Source organism: Gopherus evgoodei, chromosome 6 (genome assembly GCF_007399415.2).
Source record: "Gopherus evgoodei ecotype Sinaloan lineage chromosome 6, rGopEvg1_v1.p, whole genome shotgun sequence".
Classification (NCBI taxonomy): domain Eukaryota; kingdom Metazoa; phylum Chordata; order Testudines; family Testudinidae; genus Gopherus; species Gopherus evgoodei.
In genome coordinates this window covers 126913137-126927613 of record NC_044327.1, presented here as the reverse complement: position 1 = coordinate 126927613, position 14477 = coordinate 126913137, and the positions used below count along the sequence as shown (strand labels likewise).

At 46.0% G+C, this 14477-nt stretch overlaps 1 non-coding gene across 1 annotated transcript; it reads right to left on the bottom strand.

The window, feature by feature from the left end:
* Positions 1–6286: 6286 nt before the first annotated feature.
* TRNAP-UGG lies at positions 6287–6358 on the bottom strand. Its single transcript has one exon. It is a non-coding gene; the product is annotated as a tRNA-Pro (tRNA).
* Between the last annotated feature and the right edge of the window lie 8119 nt (positions 6359–14477).

Here is a 14477-nt window from a genome sequence, read left to right as displayed (position 1 = left end):
CTGACACAGCTGGCTCTAAGCAGCAACCTGTTGGTAGTATCAGCAGAAGGGGCCTTGTAAACAGCACTTCCCTTTCAAGGTGTTTCCCACAAGGCATATGAGTGGGGCAGCACAGACAAGCCTTCACTGCTGCTACCCGTGATGCAGCCATTCTGTGGAGAAGAGATTTTAGTCTCCAGGGCTGTCAGCTTTGCTCCTTTCACATGCATATAGCCCTGAGATTATTAATAAATACTAAGAAGCCACAGTCCTCTAGGAAGGAAAACAGATCTGAATAGCTTAACCCTTTATTATCTGTGTAGTGGCACACAGGGCCAGCGCTACCATTTAGGTGACCTAGGCAATGGCCTAGGGCGCCAGAATTTTGGGGGGGGGCGCTATTTTGCCGGGGGGGGGTGGCACGCGGGTCCGGTGGACCTACCTCAGTCATGCCGGCGGACGGTCCGCTGCTGGAAAGGCTCCAGTGGAGCTGCTGCAGTCATTTCGGCGGACGGTGCCCTGGTCTAAAGGCTCCGGCGGACCTACCGCTGTCATGCTTGCGGCAGGTCCACCGGAGCCTTTAGACCAGCAGACCACCCACCGGCATCATTGCGGCAGCTCCACCGGAGCCTTTCCAGGAGTGGACCGTCCGCCGGCATGACGGCGGTAGGTCCACTGGGGCTGCGGGGGGCGGCGAAATGACCATCTGCCTAGGGTGTCAGAAACCCTGGCACCGGTCCTGGTGGCACATAACATAAAAGCAGAATAAAAGCATTCTAGCAGTCAGGACTGTTGGATTTCTCTGCTTTTTCTCCTTTCCCAACAAAAATAAGCTTCAGAAAAATCCATGCACAAAGGGCAGATTTTTTTTTTTAAATCAAAGGCTAAATAAACATGCTGTTAGTCAACCTCACACTATTGTTTGGCACTCTATACTCTCACACTGGAGTCTGGCTTTATCATGACTTCTACTTTGCCATTAAACAAAACTAGCTCACTGCTGCTGCTCCAGACAAAGCAATTCCAACACGATAACCGTTCTGTCTGCTGTTGGAAGTAGTCTACAACTCACTGAGCAGACATTTCTGGGATGACTGTAGTTCTATGTTTCCTGCTGCTCCTTGTGCACAGTGTTTTACATCTGTCACCCTTAAATTTTGCTTGTTAAGAGTAATGGGTTTGCACACAAACAGTAGGTTGTCTAAAGCAGAGGTGGGCAAAATCTGGCCCGTGGGACCATCCTGCCTGGCCCTTGAGCTCCCAGCCGGGGAGGTTAGCCTCCAGCCCCTCCTCTGCTGTCCCTCCTACCCCACAGCCTCAGCTCACCATGCTGCCAGCTCTCTGTGCGGCGGGGCTGAGAGCTCCTGCCGAACAGTGCATCAGTGTGGCTGGCTCCAGCCGGGCGGCATGGCTGCCAGTCCTGCTGCTGTGAGCAGCATGGTAAGGGGATAGGGAGCAGGGAGGTTGGATAAGGGGCAGGAGGCCCCAGGAGGATGTCAGGGGATAGGGAACAGGGGGTGGTTGGATAGGCATGGGAGTCCTGGGGGGGCCTGTCAGGGGTGGGGATGTGGATAGGCGGCAGGGCGGACAGGGAGCAGTGGTGATTAGATAGGGGGTGGGTTCCCGGGGGGAGGTGGTTAAGGGCAGGGGGTCCCAGGAGGAGATGGTCAGGAAACAAGGAGCAGGAGGGAATAGATTAGTTGACGGTTCAGAGGGGACAGTCAGGGGGCGTGAAATGGGAGGGGGCGGGTAGGGAGCTGGGGCAAGGCTGTTTGAGGAGGCACAGCCTTCCCTACCTGGCCCTCCATACAGTTTTGGAACCCTGATGTGGCCCTCAGGCCAAAAAGTTTGCCCACCCCTGGTCTAAAGCAAACTTGCTAAAACCACCTATACTGGAAGGCTGTCACAGGATGACTGGCCCTTTATGAATGAGTGGGGTCCAGTGCACCTGGACTAATTACCTGCTGTCCAACTGGGCTTAAGGGAAGGCACCTGGACCTTATAAAGGAAGAATCAGCAGCAGGACATCAGAGAGGAAGCTGCAGTACAGTGGCACCACAAAGAATTAAAAGGCTCCTGCAGCTTCACTCTATCACAGCTTCTGCTCCTGGTTTCCCCTTTTGAAGGCTCAGGTGCTGTCCCTTAAGCTCAGCTGGGCAGCAGGGAGTCAATCACAGGTGCACTGGAGCCCATTCCCTTTTAAAGGGAGAGTCATTTTGTGCCATAGACATTTTAATTTCCAACAAATTTCAAAGAGAAGATATCAATTCACAGAGGTTAAGTAAGTCCCAGCATACACATCCTTCTCTGGGGACTGGCTTTTGATCAAAAAATAGAAGCCTGCCTTTTTCAATCACATCAGTGCAGGTGGAGACAAATTCCTTTCAAGAGCGACAGCCAGTGGAAAGAGCTGGATGTCAATTAGAGATCATATGGAAAGTCAGCAAGGCGTTTTCACGTTGGCAAACAGTGCCCTGCAAGGGAAGGCCAATTGGCACCCATACAACAAAAAATTCCTCTGAATGATAAGCTAGATGACACAGGTGAGATGTGATCACCTTTTCTATATACACACGATAGATCTGAAATATTAATCAGATGTGTTTCACTGTACACAGATGCTTTGCCATTAAAGCAGTTGGCAATGTATAGACAGCCTGTATCTCTTCCTTCCCAGTTTCCTTTTCCCATTAAAAATGTTTTTGAAAAGTTAAATGGGGTAAATGGAAAGATTGAGCAAATGTGCTGCTGTAAAAGTTAAGATCTTTGCACTGGGATTTGTATACCTTGCGGGTAGATATTCAGTGGGTGTAAATTGTCATAACTCCAGTGAAGTCAATGGAGCTATAACAACTGACATCAGTATGATTATCTGCCCCATTATGTCAGCGTGTGAAGAGAAGGGTAATTTGCTGTAGTAATTTTACTTTGCACTTACAGCATCTTTCAAATGAGGGTCTCAAGAATATTTTATACAAGCATGTAAGCATTGTTATCCCCATTTCAGAGATATCTGAAGAGAGGCAACAGGAGGTTAATGGACTTGGCCAACATTGGCTCTATTCCCAGTCCTGCACAAAGGCCCCAATCCTTCAGTGGGTTACACACAAGCAGACCCCTTGCTCAGAGACCCACTGATTTCATTGAGGATCTGCATGAGCTCAGGGGTCAACTCACACCACGTTCATTGCAGGAGCAGGGTCAAAGTATCCAGTCCTCTCCTCCGATAAACAAAACACATTGCCTCTCCCATTGCAGCCTCTCGCAAACTCCCCATACAATATAGGCTGACTGATGCTCAGTACTGCTTTAATACACGGATTGAGAATGGAACATTGATGCTTCTATGTCATTTTTGAGAGACAGGGATTGCTACCTGCCAAACCTTAATTTATAAATAAATAAATAAATAAATAACCCATAAACAAGTGCTTCCATCGTTCTTGGAGAGAGACTGCCCCTTTAATGATCCTGCTGCTGGAACAAATGATTGCTCACTGATAACATACACATTGCAGTTGTCATAGAAACACACTTAGCAACAAAGAATCCCTGACCTTTTCCCCATCTGTTTTGAATGTTCACAATGGCACATATATACATGTAATCAAATGCCACATTTTATGTGGCTCCCAGAGGCCAGTGGGGGCTTAAAAACAGAGGTCCAGGTCATTCTCAGCTGGTATAAGTGGTTGACTTCAATGGGGCTATTTCAATGTATACCACCCAAAGATCTGGCCTGCTATGCTGCTTAATAAGATCAAATTAATTTAAGCTGTATCTCTGAAAACTCATATTGTGGTTCTTACAGAGCCTAAAAACTTGGTTCAGACCTGAAAAGCTAAGAAATCACCACTGCTTTATTTATGAGATGTTTTAGCGGGGAAGTTGCTATGCAGACAGGGTAGAGTGATGATCTGTATCAAAATCAGAACATTCCCTGTGAACAGATGGAGCCCATGGAAGCCAGGTTGTGTTATTACATGTGTATATAACAGCACCCCCTACGTAATGAAGTTAGTCCTGCATAGAGGACATAACTAACGTCCAAAAAGAGAGAAACTGATTAAATTAAACCAGACTACGAATAATGATGTAAAAAAATACAGTTGTTGCAGACACGCAATTCTTAGATAAATCACAGTCATGCAGGAAGGTAGGATTAGATCCCTGGGTTTTCAATCATTACATCACCAGCATTTGTCATTTGCAATAAATGGGATGAAATAAATCACAGGATAATTTAGAGCTTGTCAAAAAAGAGAAAAGCAGTTTTGGAAAATATTTCAAAGTCAGTTTTGTTCTGCAATGGAATGATTTTTTTTTTAAATGCATTAAGCATTTAAAAAAAAATCCTTTCCCTCTTTTCCCTCCTAAATGCACTAGAATGAAGGATATCCCAAATGGGTTTTTTTTCTCCATCTTTCCCTCCCTCCTTTTTTCTTCACTTTTCTATTGGCTACTTTCACTTTTCAAAACTTCTTCAACTTTTGAATTGGCAGAAAGGAAAACAGTAAATAAAGAAAAATGAAAAAGTAGGAAACAGACCATGGAAATCATAGAATCATAGGACTAGAAGGGATGTCAAGAGGTAACCTAGCCTAAGGCAACAAACCACTTTTACACCCTAATACCACTCGACTGGGGAGAAAAACACAGGCAAAAGTTGGGGGAAAAAAGAAAGGGACACTGGCAGACCCTTTGGCGAAGGCTTGTCCGGGAGTTGACCCCGGGGCCTCTCGCACCTGAAGCCACACTGGGACTCGCAAGAGTCAACAAACCGTTTCTTTGGAGAAGAGCCATAGCGAACATCATTTGTTATCATTTTTATAACCAAACCAAACCAAGCTCCACAAGAACAGGCAGAGTTGGCCCTAAAATGAAAAAGTACTCTGTGTGCCTGACTTCACCTTTCCAAGGTCTCCTCCTCGCTCTCTCACGCCAGAAGTGAGAACAGTTCAGCTGGACCAAGGAACCAAATTCAGACCCTAACGCAGATCTCTCTCTACGGGATGTTGGGGAGCAATGGGGGGAAAAAAACAAACATAAACAACCAACCAACCCCACAACGGTCAGCTGCAAACACAGGCTTGGCAAGGGTTTGGATGAAATTGAAACCCGTGATCTCTTGCGCCCAAAAACAGACTCATGCTCCTGTCCAGCTAACCCTTTTGGAACTCTAAGGAAAGCAGCCTTTCACAGGAGTTTCCAAAAGCTAGCCATAAAGGAACCTGACATCACAAAGGGAGGACAGCAAACATGCCCTCAGGTAGGGTTTGTCTGGGATTTGAACTAGGACCTTTCACACCTGAAGCAAGACTCATACTCCTAGACCAACAAACCACCTTTTGGTGTACAGCCTGTTGTATGGCCTCAGAAGGTTAGGCCAAAACACAACCTTCCTGTAAATTTTCACCAGTTCTAACTGGTGCTCCTCCAGTACCACAATGCCCTAGGCAACAGTCTCTGTGTGTGTGTGCTGTTGGTCGTCGAAATGTAGAATCGAGTGCCTGCATCTTTGCCTCCCAGGGAGGGATAGGTTGAGCCCACGCCAGTCAGGAGAAGAGTGGGTAGAAGAAAAGATCCAGAAAGTCCCCCTTTCCGTCTGAGCGGGGTGCTCCCTTGTCGAGTCGGGGTCCTGCCCCTGAGAGCTATCCGGATAGGGTGCGGGTGCCCCCAGCTCTTTGTGCACTTTTGTGTCTGAAGTGTGCGCTGGGTTCTTGTCTTCGGGGTGGGAGCGTGTGCCTGTGCCCAGTGGAGGTCTGGTCTAAAGGGAGCTGTCAAGCTAGTCCTCCTGCGTAGGCCCACACGTAAGCGTCTCCCCTTCGTTGGGGTTCCCACACGAAAGCCTCCCCAGCATGGTGTAGAGCTGGAGTGTTAAGCCCCCCTGCATGGCTTGTGCTGGGGTGCATGAAGCCCCAGTGGGCATCATTTGCAGAGACATGGCGTGAGGAAAGAATTTGGGCCACCAGGTCAACCCATTGGGTCCAATGGTGGAGGATGTGGCTGTCTCCCTGTGCCCCCACCTCAAGCCATTTCTCCCGCCAGTGGCTAAAATTGCTGCCCAGCCTCCCCTGGCCCTGGACCATGCCCCCAGTTGCCCATGCACCATGTGCTCAAGATGGCCATCCCCACACTGATGGAGGCGGCCACTCCAGCTTGCCCTCTGCAGTCCTAGCTCCTAGGCTTTGTCCGCAACCAGGGTAAACCAGCACTCCCTTCAGACTCTAAGGCAGCTGTGACTCGACACACAGTTGGAGCAAAACACAGGCCAGGTAAATTGCATCATCAAAGAGACCTTCTGCTAGGGCTTGTCTGGGATTTGAACCCAGGACCTCTTACTCCCAAAGCAAGAATCATACGCCTAGACCAACAAGCCAAAGCCCAGGTGTGAGACATGCCCTTGTGCCTCAGAGGGAACCAAACAAAATGCTCACTGAGCTGCTGAGATTTCACTTCCTCCACCAGGGCTGGAAGGCGTTCAGGTGGCCAGCTAGGCCTATCAACATCCCGGGCTGCACCTGGAGGAAGAGCCAGGGGGCAGAGATGGAGTGCAAGCGGACTCAGCTGGGCCAGAACGGGCAGGGCCTCTAAAGCCAGGGAGCTGGCAACAGACAGAGGTTGCTACTGCTGCTGGGAAAGGGCACTCACTCCCTGGGAGGATTTGGAGCTGGTCCACCCGGAGCCAGGAGGGAAGCCAGGAGTTTTAGGAAGCAGTCCAGGGAAGGAGCAGGGGTGAGTGGACCCGTGCCATCACGTGAACCAAATAGAAAGAACAGCAGGAAAATCACCCCCAGGGAAAGACTAGCCCCCAGCCCACCCCCCCACCCCCCGAATTTACAGTAGAGCAGCAAAGAAACCATGGCAAGGGCTTGTCTGGGATTTCTTGCACCCTACGCGAGAAACCTATCTCTAGACCAACAAACCTCCCTTGCCAGGGAGGGGCTCGGCATGCTTTGGAAGTCGGGGAGAAACAACAGGCCTCTGTAGGCCTAAAGTTGAAAAGGACCGCACCTATCTTCAGCTTTCCAAGGTCATCTGTTGTGTTCCATGGTAAAATGAGGACAGATGGACAGAACAGAAGAGGGGTAAAGGAAAATGGGGATAAACAGAAACCAATGTTCAAAATTTTATTTGAAAAATGTTTTAAAATTCAAATTTTGTGGAAATCTGTTTGTTTTTTTTAAAGGAAGATTTTTGTGAAAGTTTCCAGCTTCCAAATGAGGTTATTTTTCCAAAGGAAAAGTTTCAAATAAAATATTTCAATCAGTTCTAATTTAACACGAATACCAGAAAACAAAAATTATCAATCTAATGGTGAGATAGGTTCGATTGTAAGGCACCCATACAAAGGAAAACCTACCGTTTAATATAAAAATGAACTGAACAAAGCACTGCTCAATATAGTGTAGGAAACAACTTTGCATTTGCTGGAAAGATGGATCACTATAGGTTGTTTTTCATTTCTCGTTGCTATTACTGTACACCTGCCACTTTAGTGTGAGATAAAGAGGATAATTGCTGAATATTACTAACACCTATAGGAGCCTGTGTTTGCAATTTAGCTGCCAGCTCTCGTATTTGTGTATGTTCTGTCTACAGATCTGCTGTGTCCCATCACTGCTGTTTATTGTTACAGGTTGTCAGTCAGCAAAAATATTGGCCCTGTGAGGACAATTATTGTCACCATATTTTAATGAAATATTACTGCATCTAGCTGATCCCTTGATATTTCTGAGGCAATGGACAAAAAAAGCCACTCTGCCTGATACACAGAGGAATGAAGGTAAATTGCGGGGGGGGGGTACTCAGCCAGAAAAATGGACAAAGAAGCAGCCAGGAGAGATAAAGACATGGAGAACCAAAAGTGAGCAATGGAAACTGAAAGGGAAAAAATAGTTCAAGAAGGATCATAGAAGATTGAGGTTGGAAGGGACCTCAGGAGGTATCTAGTCCAACCCCCTGCTCAAAGCAGGACCAACACCAACTAAATCATCCCAGACAGGGATTTGTCTAGCCAGGCCGTAAAAACCTCCAAGGATGGAGATTCCACCACCTCCCTAGTTAACCCATTCCAGTGCTTCACCACCCTCCTAGTGAAATAGTGTTTCCCAATATCCAACCTAGACCTCTCCCACTGCAACTTGAGACCATTGTTTCTTGTTCGGCCATCTGCCACCGCTGAGAACAGCTTAGCTCCATCCTCTTTGGAACCCCCCTTCAGGTAGTTGAAGGCTGCTATCAAATACCCCCTAATTCTTCTCTTCTGCAGACTAAACAAGCCCAGTTCCCTCAGCCTCTCCTCCTAAGTCATGTATCCCAGCACCCTAATCATTTTTGTTGCCTTCCACTAGACTCTCTCCAATTTGTCCACATCCTTTCTGTAGTGGGGGGGGGGGCTCAAAACTGGATGCAATACTCCAGATGTGGCCTCACCTATGTCGAACAGAGAGGAATAATGACTTCCCTCAATCTGCTGGCAATGCTCCTACTAATGCAGCCCAATATGTTGTTAGCCTTCTTGGGAAAAAGGGCACACTATTGACTCAGATCTAGCTTCGCATCCACTGAAATCCCCAGGTCCTTTTCTGCAGAACTGCTGCTTAGCCAGTCGGTTCCCAGCCTGTAGCAATTCATGGGATTCTTCCATCCTAAGTGCAGGACTCTGCACTTTTCCTTGTTGAACCTCATCAGATTTCTTTTGTCCCAATCCTCCAATTTGTCTAGGTCATTCTGGACCCTATCCCTGCCCTCCAGCAGACCTACCTCTTCACCCTAGCTTAGTGTCATCCAGATCATTAATGAAGATGTTGAACAAAACAGGCTCCAGGACAGACCCCTGGGGCACTCCGCTTGATACTGGCTGCCAACTAAACATCGAACTGTTGATCAACCCAACAATATAGCCAGCTTTCTATACATCTTATAGTCCATTCATCCAATCCATACTTCTTTAACTTGCTGGCAAGAATACTGTGGGAGATTATATCAAAAGCTTTGCTAAAATCAAGGTATATCACATCCACCACTTTCCCCATGTCCAGAAAGCTAGTTATCTCATCATAAAAGGCAATTAGGTTAGTCAGGCATGACTTGCCCTTGGTGAATCCATGTTGACTGTTTCTGATCACTTTCCTCTCCTCCAAGTGCTTCAGAATGGATTCCTGGAGGACCTGCTCCATGATTGTTCTGGAGATTGGAGGTGAGGCTAACTGGCCTGTAGTTCCCCAGGTTCTCTTTTTTTCCCTTTTTTAAAGATGGGAACTACCTTTTTCCAATCATCCAGGACCTCCCCTGATCACCACAAGTTTTCAAAGATAATGGCCAATGGCTCTACAATCACATCAGCCAACTCCCTCAGCACCCTCAGATGATTTGCATCTGACCCCATGGACTTGTGTATGTCTAACTTTTCTAAATAGTCCTTAACCTGTTCTGCCACCACTGAGAGCTGCTCACCTACTCACCATACTGTGCTGCCCAGTGCACCAGCCTGGGAGCTGACCTTGTCTGTGAAGACTGAGACAAGAAAAGCAGTGGTACTTCAGCTTTTTCCACATCATCTATCACTAGGTTGCCTCCTCCATTCATTAAGGGTCCCACACTTTCACGGACCTTCGTCTTGTGCTAACATACTTGTAGAAATCCTTCTTGTTACCCCTCACATCCCTTGCTAGCTGAAACTCCAATTGTTCTTTGGTCTTCCTGATTACACCTCTGCATGCTCAAGCAATATTTTTATACTCTTCCCTAGTCATCTGTCCAAGTTTCCACTTCTGGTAAGCTTCCTTTTTGTGTTTAACTCACTGAAGATTTCTCTGTTAAGCCAAGCTGGTCACCTGCCATATTTACTATTCTTTCTGCACATCGGGATGGTTTGTTCCTGTGCCCTCAACAAGGCTTCTTTAAAATACAACCAGCTCTCCTGGACTCCTTTCCCCCTCATGCATCTGAGGAAGTAGGTATTCACCCACAAAAGCTCATGCTCCAAAACGTCTGTTAGTCTATAAGGTGCCACAGGATTCTTTGCTGCTTTTACAGATCCAGACTAACACGGCTACCCCTCTGATACTTTCCCCCTCATATTAGCCTCTAAAAGGATCCTGCCCATCAATTCTCTGAGGGAGTCAAAGTCTGCTTTTCTGAAGTCCAGGGTCCGTATTCTGCTGCTCTCCTTTCTTCCTTTTGTCAGGATCCTGAACTCAACCATCTCATGGTCACTGCTGCCCAGGTTGCCACACACTTTTACTTCCTCTACAAATTCTTCCCTGTTTGTGAGCAGCAGGTCAAGAGAAGCACAGCCCCTAGTTGGTTCCTCCAGCACTTGCACCAGGAAGTTGTCCCCAACAATCTCCAAAAACTTCCTGGATTGTCTATGCACTGCTGTATTGCTCTCCCATGAGAACCAGGCAACTTCTGTTAGTTGTCTCAAGAAAGTCTTGCCTACCTTATCCTCCTGGTCTGGTGGTCTATAGCAGACACCCACTGCGACATCACCGTTGTTGCTCTCACCTCTAAACTTAACTCAGAGACTCTCAAGAGTCTTTTCTCCAGTTTCATACTGGAACTCTGAGCAATCATACTGCCCCCTTACATACAACTTGTATGTATGCAACTTGTCCACCTTTTCTCCCCTGCCTGTCCTTCCTGAACAGTTTCTACCATCCATGACAGTGCTCCAGTGATGTGAGAAAGGAGACAGACAAATGGAGAGACACAAGTAGACATGTATCCAGGGCTAAATGTAATAGCAACATCAAAACTCATATGTGCATATAGATAGCTGGGTTCACAACATGCAGCGCTGGGTGCATTAACCGCATCTCTACTTGAATACCTGTTCTTGGTGAACAAACATGCAGGGCAGGAAAAAGTATGATGTTAAAATTTAGAGACAGAATTTGAAGATTTTCTTAAGTGCTGAATTTCTCATACTTGAACCTGATTCTCTGCTGACTCACCTCTGATTTGTTTAATAGAAGTTGCTGCATGCTCAAAATTTTTTTAAAGGCCACTTATTTAGGTGCCTATATGTGGGCCTTCAGAGCCTAGCTTTAGGTCTCCATTTTTAAAAAATCTTGGCTTTAAATCTATAATTTAGGCCTGAATTTTCAGAAGGGCTGTGCACCCACAATCAGGGCCAGATTTTCAGAAGAGCTCAGTGCCCAATGAGGTGCCCAAATAAGCCATTCAAGACAGCTTAGCAGGTTAGGCAATGAGCTATTTTGAAAAATCTGGCTAAAACTGTAGATGCTGAGTATTTAACCTGTCCCGGAGCTCTTTTGAAGAGTCCATTGTGACTGTGATGGAGCCTGCCTCCATGGTGTCCCCTTATGGACCAACCAGGCATTTCTCATGTTATTGTGGAGTCTCCAGTGGTCCATTTCAACAGCTGTTATGCAGCCCAGTGCAGTGGTACTTTAGCCCTCCAGCTACAGCATGCTTGAGCTCCACCCATTTTGAAGTATTCACCTTGATCGATCGATCCTTCAGGCTTCATATAGATTGCACCATTCACAACATGTCTTCTATCCTTCTCGATGTGTAACCATGCCTTTTTGCAATATACTCTTCCCATCTCTGGAGGCTGGTTGAGTGATCATTTCAGTTCCCATGGGGTACCACTTGGTGACAGCTGTAGTCCATCAGTTGTCAGTGAGCCTAGCTATATGCCTGGCCCATCGCATTTTATTGTACCTGCTTTCAACAACGACGTCCTGCACTCCACTGTGCTGTCTAATCACTTCACTGGGGATTTGATCATGGATTGAAATCTTCATGCAGCCAGACATTTGGTCAGGCTCCCTGGTCCCATCCACTGGGCAGGTTGTCCAAGAAGCAAGCTGTCTCAGACTTTGGCTATAACCAGCCTTCTCTCATCAAGGGAGAGGTAAAGCACTTCTCTCCTTCATGGTAAGTCCTGAACTGAACTAAGACTTCTCCTTTCAGCTCTCCTCCCCACCACTAGCCAGTTTGGAGCCCATATGCCACATCACACACACCCTTCATGCCTGAAATGGGTATTTTATGTGTGCCTCACTTTCAGTTTTTAAGTTGAATATTAGACCCATATGCCTAACTCTTCATGGCTTTGTCATCACTTACATATGTGCACAATGAGTACCATGCCGGTATAAAATGCTACCTTTCTGATCCTGTAAACTTTGACACTCCCTTGCATAGCTGTAAAGGATTATACAGGCTCAAAGCAGGGGAGTACCAGGCCATGTATTTTTAGTAGAACTGGTCGGGTACTTTTCCCCAGGAAGTTTTAATAAAAATATCAAAAGATCATTTTTGTTTCCATTTTCCTCCTGAAAATTCACATATTTTAGCAAAATTTGAATATTGAAATATTTCAGCCATAACCTAGAATATTTTTCTTTGGGAATAATGCTGTGATGCCTCATGGAATTTGTAATTCAGATGCTTCCTACTCTCATTGTCCTACATGTGGCAAGCTCCCTGTTCGGCCTACATCACCCATAATGCACCACACTCTCTCCTCTGGGTGAAGTTGGTGAAGCATCATGGGAGATGTAGTCTAAACATGAAGCCTGGCCCTTAGAGGAGAATGGAGACATAAGGCACCTGAACTATAACTTCCATGAAACACTGCCACAGTATTTCCAAAGCAAAATATTTTGGTTTTCAGCTAAGAATAGTTTGGTTTGGGGGTATTTGTTTTTATACACACCCACTTCTGAAGAAAGCAGACACTGTACATGAAAAAAAAACCATGTAGTGAAACATCAAATTTTCCACTGAAAAACAGTTTTAACAGATTTTTTTAAAATCCTCTCAATTTTTTTTTTAGTTATAGATTCTACTCCAGTGGATTCAAACTTGAAGTAATAGAGAACTCTTCAGATAGAGTCAAAATAACACACTAAATAATTGTGATGTGATGTTCTGACACAGCCTTGCATTTGCAGCTCAGTGTTCTTACATATTTGTGCAATGCAAGAAGGCTAGATTTCTATGGTACTCATATAGTCCCCATTATCATAGAATCTGAGCACTTCATAATCTTTAATGTCTTTGTTCTACAGTGCCCCTGTGAGATATGTCAGTGCTGCTATCTCCATCTTATAGATGGGAACTGAGGCACTGAAATGCTGAGTGATTTGCCCATGGTCACACAAGAAGTCTGTGGCAGATCAGGGAACTCAGCCCAAGTCTCCACAGTCCTAAGGTAACACCATAACCACTGGATCATCCTTCTTTTGTCATGAATTGGGACAAGAGTAGTCATGCCTAGTGGTTGGAGCAGGAGCCAGGCTCTGAAGCCAGTGACCAGTACCAGATTCAGGAGCCAGAAAGAAAGCAGGCAGGGCAGGATCGGGGTTGGATCAAGACCAGAAGCAAGGGAGGCACAGGAGAGATCTCAAATGTGGGCAAGTGCATGGGGCAGCCAGATATCAGTTATTGCTGTTGAACTTAAGAGTAGGTTTGCTGACTTCCTCAGCCAGTCATGTGGACTCATCAACCAGGCAGCCCTACCATGGCTCAGATATGCTCATATACTGCCAGGAAACTGAGCAGGGACAGCTGCAAGTTCTCATTCCTGATGCTTTCTTTTCTAAGACATGGCATAATGGAAAAGCAGAAGAAAGCCTCCATCTGCAGAGGAAAGAGTAATAAACTAAAGAGATCTTCTCTTTCTCCATTTCTATAATCCTCCTATTCTGGTTGAGGCTTAAGACGAAGATGAGGAAGAAGGCTATGAATATTGCAGGTAGTTCTCTTCAGAGAGATTCCCCAGAAACCCTGAACATAAAAATCACAGAGGAGTGTCCTGATGTTGGTACAGCTGTATTTCAAATATCATTAAACTTTACTGAAATCATAATGTGCATCTTTATATAAAGCTCTCAGTGAATGGATTTTAAAAGCTGAGGCAGATGACTCTTAAGTATGGAAAGAAGATTGCAGCATGGTTTTCAGAGGCAGAATTTGCAGCCTACGCATGGTCAATAAAGCCATTCAGCCTGAAGAAGCAATATTTCAGGGAATAATTGTCCTTTGTCATTTTCTTTCCTTAACTTAAATCAGGGATGTGACAAGTGCTGGAAGCCAACACCCAGCCCCGCCCCCCCCCCCGCCTTTCTTCTGCATGGATAGGGGAGGGAAAACATTTTACCCACGGCTAAACAGAGTAGGGCAAGTAATTTTACTTCACGGAAACTATTACAAACAATGGAGAATAATGTATTTTAAAGGTACTGTATATAGTCTGTGATCATGCGGGACTCCGTGGTTGCCAATAACAATGTACCATGCCCACTTATGATTTCATGATGGCAGAGGACATTAAATCATGATATTCCTTCTCCAAAAGCACAGGCCAATACCACTTGAGCTAAAGAACAGACTTCACCATCTGTTAAGAGTGTATGGGGTTTATGACATACAACTGAACAATTCTAAATCAATCCAGCAGAATGCAGTGGCACACAGTCACATGACAGTTCATTGCAATATTTAAAAAAGCATTT